Raw genomic sequence first — 10,710 nt, forward strand, 5'->3', positions numbered from 1 at the left:
GAGATCGCAAACCAACAACACAAAATAGCTTATGTTGTCATTTAAAAAAACACCCAGACATTGACAAAACTAACATAAACACTAAATTCACTAAATAAGAATAGAAACATTAAAACTGGAAAATGATAACACTGATTACCACTGGCAAAGTTCCAGGCTTGGAACAGTACCATAAAGATATGTTGGGGCTAAACTTATTAAAAATGTATTTTGATTAGATATGTCCTATTTTCGGTGCAAAATATAGTTAGCATGCATTTTGTGTCCGGGGATACATGGACACGTATGTATGGCTTCACCAAAAAGAGTACAAATATAAACAGCGTTATATCTATATATAAACAATCAATAAAAGTGGATACAGTTACCCAGTGCTATTTCTTATATAAAACTTAGGATTCAGGCGGACACAGCTGGACACAACGTTATTTCTATATAAAATATATAAAAACTAGTGACTACAGACGGACACAAGTGGACACAACGTAATATCTATATAAAACTTATAGAATCTGCTGGCTTCAGGCGGACACAGCTGGACACAGTGCTATTTCTATATAAAACTTAAAGATATAGGGGGAGATAGGCGGACACAAGTAGACACAACGTAAGGGACTTATCATTTTTTATCTGGGAGGGGGGCTGGTCAAAATGCAGGGGGGATCAAGTTTTTTTCTGTATGTGGACAAGGGGGGTTCAAATTTTTTTATAAATTCAAAGTGGGGGGATCAATTTTTTTTGCACATGGAAATAAGTAGTTCACACATACTTCAAGAGACAAAATGTCAAGACTGAGAACATTACAACAGTCAAATCGAAATATATTTTTAACACCATTCATATACAATTAAGTTAGACTTTGGTGATGTAGGAAGCTGCCATTTTGTGTCATTTTGTCCTATGTAAAATGCATAGGTGCTTCATAATCCGAATAATTCAGTTGTTATATTTCACTCACGTAGATCACTAAATTAACAAGCATTATTGCCAATGTATCTTTTTGTTTTCATTACAAGAGCCCTATGGGTCCATTTATACCTCTCACTCTCTCAAAATTTGTACTTTTTAGGCTAATAAATCAAAAATTTGAGGTTACTATCACACATTTATGAATGAAATGTGACAATAAATGAGTAATTGAATTGTTCAAGCTGAAAGCATGAACTATCCATATAAAAGTTTAGCGACTCAATGGAGGTTTCAATAAGGCCATACGTAAAACTTAGTTTAAGCAGCATTCAAGAGAGGGACATATAAATAATGTGTTGTTACTGTTTATATTTTTTTACAGAGTTACTCAGAATCAAGTTTTCTTTAATAGCCCAATATAGGAAATTAGAAAAAAAAGTCAGAAAAAGCTACTCAAAGCACTGGCTTGCTCTACCTACTAATATTCATGGAAGAGGCCTCATGGAAGAACCCTATTTCAAGGCAATTTTCCCTCAAATAAGTTTTGGAACTCAATCCACTGAGAATATTTCATTTTCAATATTTCCTTGAAATAACATAAGTGATTTGCATGTTAAAATTTTGGCATGTTTAATAGACCACTATGTGAAGAAGTCACACTATTACATGGTCATATATATTTAACCTCTGCTAGGTATAAAAGTTCGCCTTTTTTTTTTTTTTTTTTTTTTAATTTAATTTTATTCATTTTTATTTTTAGTTTTCACATTTGAATCATACTTTTGATCTTGAATTAACCCAGGATATCAGGTTATTCAACCCCAATCAGTTTAATAGTTATTCAGTTAAGAGAGGATACATAGAAAAGAAATTATCTGTCATTATATCATAGACTATTTGTATTTAGAATACCATTGTAAAAACTATCCTCTAAATAAATCTACTTATTTCAAATATTTACATTTCTGAATATTTTCCTTGTTGTCTCTTCCTTTTATTTAGAGACAAAATTTTATTATTTTTTTTATAGATAGAAAATCTATTCTATTATTTATACCAGATTTAATTGTATCAACCAAAATGCCAAAATCAAACCAATCATCTGTAAAATTTGGTTATTGGAATATAGGTGGCTTATTTTCAAAGGGCATGAATAAAGCAGAGGATCCCCTTTTTCTGAAACATATAGAGAATTACGACATTGTTTTTTTAGTCGAAACTCATGTGGGATATAATTCCCAAATACACAACATTGGTAAATTCCATTATCATCCAATATGTAGAAAATTATCAAATAATAACCGTCATTTTGGGGGTATAGCAATTCTACAGAAAAGTCACGTTAAACCTCATGTCAAAATATTGATTAATAGTAATCCAGATTATCAATGGATTAAATTAGAAAAATCCTTTTTTGGATTTAAAAATGACCTATTTATTTGTGTACTGTACAACCCCCCTGTTACGTCTAAATATACCCAAGAACTCTCTTCTGATGTTTTTGAATGCATAGAAAAAGTTATCTTTCAGTATAAGAAAATGGGTGAAATTTTGTTATGTGGAGATGCCAGAATAGGCTCTGAAAATGACTTTATAGTAAACGATGATTCAAAATTTACTCCAATTTTTGATACATACCCTACTGACAAAAACATTATGACAAGAAAAAGTCGAGACCAAAAAATTGATCAAAGAGGCAAAGAAGTTTTGGATTTTTGCATTAGTAAACAAATAAGAATTTTAAATGGCAGAGTTCTTGGTGATACATTTGGTAATTTTACTTGCTATACCCCCAATGGTGCAAGTGTGGTTGATTATGTTGCTGTGTCGGAAGAAATTCTTGAAAATGTACTGTATTTTAAAGTATCCAGATTTATTCCCACATTATCTGATTGTCATTGTAAACTTGAGTCGGAATTATCTGCAAAATATTGTATTCCTGGAGAAAATGATATTCCAATCCAGTTGAAAAATATGACACCTAATTATATCTGGACTGACTGTTCAGCAATAAAATTTCAAGAAACACTTTCTTCAGATACACTACAAAACTACATACTAGAATTCAACAACAGCACAATTCAATTTACTCAGACATCAGTAGATGAAGCATCATCAAAACTTTCAAACATCTTTTTATCAGCAGCAAATCTATCACTTAAACGACCTTTAAAAAAACACACAAACAAACAAAAAAACAAAAAGTGGTTTGACGCAAGTTTACAACAAGCTCGAACTAACTTGCTTAATTATGGAAAAATTTATTCAAGATTTCCATATGATCCAATTATCAAAAATCACTTTTATAAACTGAATGGTGAATACTCCAAACTAAGGAAATATAAATACAAACAATACAAACAATCATTGATTAGTCAGCTGGACTCCTTGCACGAAGAGAATCCAAAACTGTATTGGAACTTAATTAATGAACTACAGGAAAAAAAACGAAACACAAAAAAAATGTGGAGTACAACCATCAACTTTGATATCACATTTCCAAAAGTTGTCACAACTGAAAGGTGAATTTCAAAGTAGATATACAGAGCTATGTGAAAAACTGAAACAGTTAGAAAACTCAAAATGTTTCAACGAGTTGGAATATCCAAAGCCATTTCACACTTAAAATGCAATAAATCATCAGGCTTGGATAACATTAGTAATAATATAATAAAGAATGGACAGACTTTCCTTTTAAAAAGTTTTCAACAGATGTTTAATACTTGTCTGTCTTCAGGTATATACCCAACATCTTGGGCTGAAGGTTATATTACACCAATTTTTAAAAGCAACGATACAAGTGACCCTAACAATTACAGAGGAATAACAATAACAAGTGCAATTGGAAAGCTTTTTAATAGAATATTAAGTCTAAGACTCGACAAATTTCTTCAGGAACGTAATTTCTATATAAAACTTAAAGATATAGGGGGAGATAGGCGGACACAAGTGGACACAAGTGGACACAACGTAATATCTATATAAAACATAAAATGTGCTGGCTACAGGCGGACACAGCTGGACACAGTGCAATTCATTTATAAAAATTATCAAAATTGGGGATACAGGCGGACACAAGTGGACACAACGTAATTTCTATATAAAACTTATAGAATCTGGTGGCTACAGGCGGACACAGCTGGACACAGTGCTATTCCTTTATAAAAATTATAAAAACTGGGGATACAGGCGGACACAAGTGGACACAACGTAATTTCTATATAAAACTTATAGAATCTGGTGGCTACAGGCGGACACAGCTGGACACAGTGCTATTCCTTTATAAAAATTATAAAAACTGGGGATACAGGCGGACACAAGTGGACACAACGTAATTTCTATATAAAACATAGAATGTGCTGGCTACAGGCTGTCACAGCTGGACACAGTGATATTTCTATATAAAAATTACAGAAACAGGGAGCTACAGGCGGACACAAGTAGACACAACGTAATTTCTATATAAAACTTATAGAATCTGCTGGCTACAGGTGGACACAGCTGGACACAGTGCTATTTCTATATAAAAATTACAGATACAGGGGGCTACAGGCGGACACAAGTGGACACAACGTAATTTCTATATAAAACTTATAGAATCTGGTGGCTACAGGCGGACACAGCTGGACACAGTGCTATTCCTTTATAAAAATTATAAAAACTGGGGATACAGGCGGACACAAGTGGACACAACGTAATTTCTATATAAAACTTATAGAATCTGGTGGCTACAGGCGGACACAGCTGGACACAGTGCTATTCCTTTATAAAAATTATAAAAACTGGGGATACAGGCGGACACAAGTGGACACAACGTAATTTCTATATAAAACATAGAATGTGCTGGCTACAGGCTGACACAGCTGGACACAGTGATATTTCTATATAAAAATTACAGAAACAGGGAGCTACAGGCGGACACAAGTAGACACAACGTAATATCTATATAAAACTTATAGAATCTGCTGGCTACAGGTGGACACAGCTGGACACAGTGCTATTTCTATATAAAAATTACAGATACAGGGGGCTACAGGCGGACACAAGTGGACACAACGTAATTTCTATATAAAACTTATAGAATTTGCTGGCTACAGGCGGACACAGTGCTATTTCTATATAAAACTTTAGGAAACAGGGGGCTACAGACGGACACAAGTGGACACAACGTAATTTCTATATAAAACTATGGAATCTGCGGGCTACAGGCGGACACAGCTGGACATAGTGCAATTTCCTATTTAAAACTTTAAGATACAGGGGGGTACAGGCGGACACAAGTGGACACAACGTTATATCTATATAAAACTTATAGAATCTGCTAGCTACAGGCGGACACAGCTGGACACAGTGCAATTCCTTTATATAAATTATAAAAAATGGGGATACAGGCGGACACAAGTGGACACAACGTAATTTTTATATAAAACTTATAGAATCTGCTGGCTACAGGCGGACACAGCTGGACACAGTGCTATTCCTTTATAAAAAATTATAAAAACTGGGGATACAGGCGGACACAAGTGGACAGAACGTAATTTCTATATAAAACTTATAGAATCTGCTGGCTACAGGCGGCCACAGCTGGACACAGTGCTATTCCTTTATAAAAATTATAAAAAATGGGGATACAGGCGGACACAAGTGGACACAACGTAATTTCTATATAAAACTATAGAATCTTCTGGCTACAGGCGGACACAGCTGGACACAGTGCTATTTCTATATAAAACTTTATGAAATAGGGGGATACAGGCGGACACAAGTTGACACAACGTAATTTCTATATAAAACATAGAATGTGCTGGCTACAGGCGGACACAGCTGGACACAGTGATATTTCTATATAAAAATTACAGAAACAGGGGCCTACAGGCGGACACAAATGGACACAACGTAATTTCTATATAAAACTTAAAGATATAGGGGGAGATAGGCGGACACAAGTGGACACAACGTAATATCTATATAAAACATAGAATGTGCTGGCTACAGGCGGCCACAGCTGGACACAGTGCTATTCCTTTATAAAAATTATAAAAACTGGGGATACAGGCGGACACAAGTGGACACAACGTAATTTCTATATAAAACATAGAATGTGCTGGCTACAGGCGGACACAGCTGGACACAGTGATATTTCTATATAAACATATGCAACTATTCCAGTCATACTTACGTTCGATAACTCTGCATGTTACTGGTTTAATTAGGATTATGTAAAATTTACTAGTTACCCGATGAATGGTTTAAAGAAAATTGAAAAATATAGTTATTTCACCTCGGTTAATATCCATTCGAGGTCTTCTTTTATAAATATAAAATAATATCGTAATGAATTTCATTGAGAATCTGACAACACTAATCAACATAGGTATTGTCAAAACTTACATCGTGATTAGGTGCCATGTTTGTTTTCTTTGATTACGTTGATGTTATGACTTAATATCTCCTTAGTCTAGCTATGTCCTTGGCTATCATTATAGTGACAATAACGTGTCATATCTAATTGCAATATAAACAGTGAAATTAAATTGAATTATTTGCATGGACAAAATAAGTGTCGAACATCGTCTACGTTTGAAAATTATTTGGTCGCCATTTTTTTAAATTTTTATAAAAAAACAACAGCATGTATCAGCTTTATCAAAAGGAACCACTGTTTGATTCTATGCTGCTTTAAGGTAAGACAATGACTGAAAACGCGAGCATCCAACAGTTATTTGATTTTCATTGTAACAATCTTACAAAATATATTTTTACCAAGTCGGCCCACGCTGTCAATGTGGTCGCCATCTTGAAAAATAATACCCGATTTTCTGAAAATAGCTAATTTTCAAATCAATTTGGAAGGGACGTAATAAAAAATTAAACTATTGCATGAACGATATTTCAAATATTTATGAATATAGTAATAAGCACATATTTCCACAATTTTTCCATCTGTTTTGTTTAAATCGCAATTTTAGGTTCAACACGACAGAAAATCCAATATTTATCGGAGTTGGATGATATAACAGTGTGAATTATCGAGGCAACAAGACAAATTTTCAAAAGCATTTGGAAGGGAGAAGACCAAAATTTAAACTTTTCCAAAAGGCATAAATATATTTCTAAATATATGAGGAATTACTATATATTTCCACACTTTTTTATCGTGAACTTAAAGTACTTTATTTTATCGATTCCTGAAAGCCCCTGTGCATTTCTATACATTTTACTTGGGCATGATACGGGTGATGTGTGACGTCGCCAATGTCACGTGATGACTGCTATAGTTGGATATGCCTGAATTACAGAAACAGGGGCCTACAGGCGGACACAAGTGGACACACCGTAGTTTCTATATAAAACTTATAGCATCTGCTGACTACAGGCGGACACAGCTGGACACAGTGCTATTTCTATATAAAACTTTATGAAATAGGGGATACAGGCGGACACAAGTGGACACAACGTTATTTCTGTATAAACGTATAGAATCTTCTGGCTACAGGCGGACACAGCTGGACACAGTGCTATTTCTATATAAAAATTACAGAAGCAGGGGGTTACAGGCAGACACAAGTGGACACAACGTAATTTCCATATGAAACTTATAGAATCTGCTGGCTACAGGCGGACACAGCTGGACACAGTGCTATTTCTATATAAAACTTTAGGAAACAGGGGGCTACAGACGGACACAAGTGGACACAACGTAATTTCTATATAAAACTATAGAATCTGCTGGCTACAGGCGGACACAGCTGGACACAGCTGGACACAGTGCTATTTCCTATTTAAAACTTTAAGATATAGGGGGATACAGGCGGACACGAGTACACACAATGTAATTTCTATAGAAAACGTATAGAATCTGCTTGCTACAGGCGGACACAGCTGAACACAGTGCTATTTCTATATAAAACTTTAAGAAACAGGAGGCTACAGATGGACACATGTGGACACAACGTAATTTCTATATAAAACTTATATAATATGCTGGCTACCTGCGGACACAGCTGGACACAGTGCAATTCCTTTATAAAAATTATAAAAACTGGGGAAACAGGCGGACACAAGTTGACACAACGAAATTTCTACAAAAAAACTTATAGAATCTGGTGGCTACAGGCGGACACAGCTGGACACAGTGCTATTCATTTATAAAAATTATAAAAACTGGGGATACAGGCGGACACAAGTGGACACAACGTAATTTCTATATAAAACTTATAGAATCTGGTGGCTACAGGCGGACACAGCTGGACACAGTGCTATTCCTTTATAAAAATTATAAAAACTGGGGATACAGGCGGACACAAGTGGACACAACGTAATTTCTATATAAAACATAGAATGTGCTGGCTACAGGCGGACACAGCTGGACACAGTGATATTTCTATATAAAAATTACAGAAACAGGGGCCTACAGGCGGACACAAGTGGACACAACGTAATATCTATATAAAACGTATAGAATCTGCTGGCTACAGGCAGACACAGCAGGACACAGTGCTATTTCTATATAAAACATATAAAAACTAGTGACTATACAGGCGGACACAAGTGGACACAACATAATATCAAGGAATTGTATATTTAAAAGGAATGGAAACGCGGCCGACTTCAAAGAAAATTGTATGATGCATCTCTGACTTGGGTGGTGTGTTAATTACATCCCGTCGCTCGAACTGGCTCATTACTTATCTGGCAGTAGTTATCGAACTTGGTCATTTAATCATGAAATAAAACAAGGAATTGTCTATTTAGATATACAATTCCTTAAATGAAATAAACAAAAAATACAACCTTAAACAAAGTTACTTCTGAAAAACATTTTTTTCTTGTACCTCTTCTTGATATTTCACGAAGGTATGCAACAATTCAGATCAATTAATAGATGAAATCTGACACTGTACGAGTTTTTAAAAAGATTTAAGGTAATGCAAAAAGTTAAAAAATAACTTTTCAATTTTGGAATATGACATTGTATAGAAAAGTATAAAGGAAGAAGTACGTGAACAGATGTAGTATTTTGTCTAGATAAAAGAACTTAGATAATAGGTGTTATAATAAACACCGGTATGGGATATCCAATTTGCAGGTATAATCTATCATGTATCATTGATAAGCTAATTTTTGTCGTATATATATTTAAGCAGGAACAGTGTATACTAACTATATATAGGCTGTCCCTGATTTAAGGTGTCAAAAAGAAATCACGCCGAGTTCACCTGTTAATAAATGCTAAATTATACCGTGGAACAATATTTTTTTTAAGAAACATTTAAAACTTTCCGACATTCGCATATTATTTACTTTAACACCGAAGGAATATTTTGCGACCTCTAGACTACTGCTCTTCTAGAAAAAAGGAAGGAACTGTTTTGCTTTTAAGCTTGTGGTAATTTGCTGCAAAGCTTAATAATGGCAAACTGCAATACCAAACAACGATTAAGTATAAAAATAGTATTTGACAAAAAAAATAAATGATTAAAATCGTGTATAAAACGGCACAATCAATCCCAATCGGAAGTCTTATATACATTTCTTGCCTGTAATTTCAGACTTCGTCGGTGTGGAACTGGACTGATCAAAATGGCGTCAATGTGAACTATAAACATGGGATTTTGAAAAATCATAGCAAATTCGTTTTTATCATCATTTCCATAAAACCAACACTATGTGATAGAAAAAAGATTAAGCTTTTAAGTTGTATGTCAATGTCACATCTATTTCAAGTAGTTATTTAACCCTTACCAAAATACAAATTGTCGATGTATTTATTGACGCACTACTTCAAATTTTCAACATGTTTCGAAATAAAATCATTTACATTGTACCAATTACATTTAGCATTCGTAATTTAGACCAAACTGTAGGAAAATATTCCTTCTTTAAAATGATATCTCATTTTCTCACTTTGTTCTTTCTACTTTCCATTATTTAAAAGAAATCGTAGTACACTCCCAGATTGATAGACATATTTTGACAGAATAATGAAATTTGAAACTGAAATTTCGAAAAAATCGTAGAAAATTCAGAAATTTTACCAGAAACTTAAAAAAAGGGCAAAATGATAGAATAAGGTTTCAGCTTCATAATGATATCAACTGTTTTGTTTTGCACTTCGTAGTTGTCAAGCTTTTAGAAAAAAATCAAACCACAGTATTTTTTGTTTTGTAATCCGGATGAAACTCGCTCAAGTTTCAAGACCAAGGTCTATTTTAATGAGAATTTACATAATACAATATTACAAACGTATGTTTGATGAGGCATTAAAATGATACCTAGGGCCTTACCTTTTTCATGGAATAAAAGTTTATTCTTGATTTTGGGTTTCTCTTTCCTTTATATCTTCTCAAGCAAGATGACCCCGTGAATTAAAAGACCGATCTATATGACAGGAAATGGACCTCCGTCATGATTCTTTGATTCTTTATATTATTCATCATACTTCCGACTGAGACAGACATGGATTATAGCTCTGCGGGTGCTTTGCGGGTATCCCGATTGATCTCGAGCCGCGTTTCCATTCCTTTTAAATATACAATTCCTTGGTAATATCTATATAAAACTTATTTAATCTGCTGGCTACTGGCGGATCATCTTAATTCATCTTTTTATGTAAATTAAGCACCTCACATTTGAATAACTTTAAACACACCAGAACCAGGACCATGAATACATTTTTCTCAATGCTAATCTACTTTTTTCTGGATTTCACAAATGATCAATAAAACTTGACACCAGCCTAGACACATAAATATGATATCAGAACATTAAAACATTTCAAATAGAAAGTCAGCATTGTAG

Source organism: Mytilus californianus, unplaced genomic scaffold, assembly GCF_021869535.1.
Source record: "Mytilus californianus isolate M0D057914Y unplaced genomic scaffold, xbMytCali1.0.p SCAF_10, whole genome shotgun sequence".
In the NCBI taxonomy this organism is placed as follows: Eukaryota; Metazoa; Mollusca; class Bivalvia; order Mytilida; family Mytilidae; genus Mytilus; species Mytilus californianus.